Raw genomic sequence first — 4,352 nt, forward strand, 5'->3', positions numbered from 1 at the left:
CTAGAACTCTGTCTCTTATTAATGATACTCCGGAAAAGAAATCTTGGTTTTGTTATATATTCTTCGTGGTGTATCGTTAAATGGATAAAAATGACTTTGCTTACAAGAACTATTGGAACTATTTATAACGAATTTAATTGATTGTATTTATCATTTATATAAAGAGAATTTAATGGCAACAACTCTTCAGTTATATCATATACAACGTAAACTCATATAATACTACCCTGAATTTAAGCATATTAATTAGGGTATGAGAAAGAAACTAAAAGGATTTCTCTTAGTAGCGGCGAGCGAAAAAGAAAACAGTTTCAGCACTAAGTCACTTTGTCTATATGGCAAATGTGAGATGCAGTGTATGGAGCGTCAATATTCTAGTATGAGAAATTAATGATTTAAGTCCTTCTTAAATGAGGCCATTTACCCATAGAGGGTGCCAGGCCCGTATAACGTTAATGATTGCTAGATGATGTTTCCAAAAGAGTCGTGTTGCTTGATAGTGCAGCACTAAGTGGGTGGTAAACTCCATCTAAAACTAAATATAACCATGAGACCGATAGTAAACAAGTACCGTGAGGGAAAGTTGAAAAGAACTCTGAATGAGAGGTTAAACAGTACGTGAAACTGCTTAGAGGTTAAGCCCGATGAACCTGAATATCCGTTATGGAAAATTCATCATTAAAATTGTAATATTTAAATAATATTATTAAGAATAATGTGCATTTTTTCCATATAAGGACATTGTAATCTATTAGCATATCCCAAATTTATCATAAAATATAACTTATAGTTTATTCCAATTAAATTGCTTGCATTTTAACAACAGAATAAATGTTATTAATTTGATAAAGTGCTGATAGATTTATATTATTACAGAGCGTTAATTTTTGGAATTATATAATGGCATAATTATCATTGATTTTTGTGTTTATTTATGTCTTGTATGATTAACATGCGAAAGATTCAGGATACCTTCGGGACCCGTCTTGAACACGGACCAAGGAGAACATAGTGCAAGTTATTGGGATGTAAACCTAATAGCGTAATTAACTTGACTAATAATGGGATTAGTTTTTTTAGAGCTATTTATAGCTAATTAACACAATCCCGGGGCGTTCTATATAGTTATGTATAATGTATATTTATATTATTTATGCCTCTAACTGGAACGTACCTTGAGCATATATGCTGTGACCCAAAGATGGGAACTATACTTGATCAGGTTGAAGTCAGGGGAAACCCTGATGGAAGACCGAAACAGTTCTGACGTGCAAATCGATTGTCAGAATTGAGTATAGGGGCGAAAGACCAATCGAACATCTAGTAGCTGGTTCTTCCGAAGTTTCTCAGGATAGCTGGTGCATTTTAATATTATATAAATAATCTTATCTGGTAAAGCGAATGATTAGAGGCCTTAGGGTCGAAACGATCTTAACCTATTCTCAAACTTTAATGGGTAAGAACCTTAACTTTCTTGATATGAAGTTCAAGGTTATGATATAATGTGCCAGTGGGCCACTTTTGGTAAGCAGAACTGGCGCTGTGGGATGAACCAAACGTAATGTTACGCGTGCCCAAATTAACAACTCATGCAGATACCATGAAAGGCGTTGGTTGCTTAAAACAGCAGGACGGTGATCATGGAAGTCGAAATCCGCTAAGGAGTGTGTAACAACTCACCTGCCGAAGCAACTAGCCCTTAAAATGGATGGCGCTTAAGTTGTATACCTATACATTACGCTAAAGTAGATGATTTATATTATTGTGATATAAATTTTTGAAACTTTAGTGAGTAGGAAGGTACAATGGTATGCGTAGAAGTGTTTGGCGTAAGCCTGCATGGAGCTGCCATTGGTACAGATCTTGGTGGTAGTAGCAAATAATCGAATGAGACCTTGGAGGACTGAAGTGGAGAAGGGTTTCGTGTGAACAGTGGTTGATCACGAGTTAGTCGGTCCTAAGTTCAAGGCGAAAGCCGAAAATTTTCAAGTAAAACAAAAATGCCTAACTATATAAACAAAGCGGAATATAATACACTTGAATAATTTTGAACGAAAGGGAATACGGTTCCAATTCCGTAACCTGTTGAGTATCCGTTTGTTATTAAATATGGGCTCGTGCTCATCCTGGAACAGGAACGACCATAAAGAAGCCGTCGAGAGATATCGGAAGAGTTTTCTTTTCTGTTTATAGCCGTACTACCAATGGAAGTCTTTCGCAGAGAGATATGGTAGATGGGCTAGAAGAGCATGACATATACTGTTGTGTCGATATTTTCTCCTCGGACCTTTGAAAATTTATGGTGGGGACACGCAAACTTCTCAACAGGCCGTACCAATATCCGCAGCTGGTCTCCAAGGTGAAGAGTCTCTAGTCGATAGAATATGTAGGTAAGGGAAGTCGGCAAATTAGATCCGTACTTCGGGATAAGGATTGGCTCTGAAGAGTTGAGAATAGTCGGGCTTGATTGGGAAACAATAACATGGTTATGTGCTCGTTCTGGGTAAATAGAGTTTCTAGCATTTATGTTAGTTACTTGTTCCCCGGATAGTTTAGTTACGTAGCCAATTGTGGAACTTTCTTGCTAAAATTTTTAAGAATACTATTTGGGTTAAACCAATTAGTTCTTATCAATTATAACGATTATCAATTAACAATCAATTCAGAACTGGCACGGACTTGGGGAATCCGACTGTCTAATTAAAACAAAGCATTGTGATGGCCCTAGCGGGTGTTGACACAATGTGATTTCTGCCCAGTGCTCTGAATGTCAAAGTGAAGAAATTCAAGTAAGCGCGGGTCAACGGCGGGAGTAATATGACTCTCTTAAGGTAGCCAAATGCCTCGTCATCTAATTAGTGCGCGCCATGAATGGATTAACGAGATTCCTACTGTCCCTATCTACTATCTAGCGAAACCACAGCCAAGGGAACGGGCTTGGAATAATTAGCGGGGAAAGAAGACCCTTTTGAGCTTGACTCTAATCTGGCAGTGTAAGGAGACATAAGAGGTGTAGAATAAGTGGGAGATATTAGACCTCGGTTTGGTATCGTCAATGAAATACCACTACTCTTATTGTTTCCTTACTTACTTGATTAAATGGAACGTGTATCATTTCCTAGCCATTATACGGATATATTTATTATATCTTATGGTATTGGGTTTTGATGCAAGCTTCTTGATCAAAGTATCACGAGTTTGTTATATAATCGCAAACAAATTCTTTAATAAAACGATGCATTTATGTATTTTTGATTTGAAAATTTGGTATAACTCCAATTACTCAGGTATGATCCAATTCAAGGACATTGCCAGGTAGGGAGTTTGACTGGGGCGGTACATCTCTCAAATAATAACGGAGGTGTCCAAGGCCAGCTCAGTGCGGACAGAAACCACACATAGAGCAAAAGGGCAAATGCTGACTTGATCTCGGTGTTCAGTACACACAGGGACAGCAAAAGCTCGGCCTATCGATCCTTTTGGTTTAAAGAGTTTTTAACAAGAGGTGTCAGAAAAGTTACCATAGGATAACTGGCTTGTGGCGGCCAAGCGTTCATAGCGACGTCGCTTTTTGATCCTTCGATGTCGGCTCTTCCTATCATTGTGAAGCAAAATTCACCAAGCGTTGGATTGTTCACCCATGCAAGGGAACGTGAGCTGGGTTTAGACCGTCGTGAGACAGGTTAGTTTTACCCTACTAATGACAAAACGTTGTTGCGACAGCATTCCTGCGTAGTACGAGAGGAACCGCAGGTACGGACCAATGGCACAATACTTGTTCGAGCGAACAGTGGTATGACGCTACGTCCGTTGGATTATGCCTGAACGCCTCTAAGGTCGTATCCGTGCTGGACTGCAATGATAAATAAGGGGCAATTTGCATTGTATGGCTTCTAAACCATTTAAAGTTTATAATTTATTTTATAAACGACAATGGATGTGATGCCAATGTAATTTGTAACATAGTAAATTAGGAGGATCTTCGATCACCTGATGCCGCGCTAGTTACATATAAAAGCATTATTTAATACAATGACAAAGCCTAGAATCAATTGTAAACGACTTTTGTAACAGGCAAGGTGTTGTAAGTGGTTGAGCAGCTGCCATACTGCGATCCACTGAAGCTTATCCTTTGCTTGATGATTCGATAAATAAATGATTTTTTCCTGTAGCCAAACACCCTCGTCATCAATTTAGTGACGCATATGATATTGTCCCTATCATATAATAATATAAAGACTTTAATGGATTGTGTCAAGTTGCCAAACACCTCGTCATCAATTTAGTGACGCATATGATATTGTCCCTATCATATAATTAATATAAAGACTTTAATGAATTGTGTCAAGTTG

General features: G+C 38.1%; 1 non-coding gene across 1 annotated transcript; it reads left to right on the forward strand.

The window, feature by feature from the left end:
• The first annotated feature begins 202 nt into the window (after positions 1–202).
• Positions 203–4,148, forward strand: LOC116803046. Its single transcript, XR_004363337.1, has one exon. It is a non-coding gene; the product is annotated as a large subunit ribosomal RNA (ribosomal RNA).
• Positions 4,149–4,352: the final 204 nt, after the last annotated feature.

Source organism: Drosophila sechellia, unplaced genomic scaffold, assembly GCF_004382195.2.
Source record: "Drosophila sechellia strain sech25 unplaced genomic scaffold, ASM438219v1 U_277, whole genome shotgun sequence".
In the NCBI taxonomy this organism is placed as follows: Eukaryota; Metazoa; Arthropoda; class Insecta; order Diptera; family Drosophilidae; genus Drosophila; species Drosophila sechellia.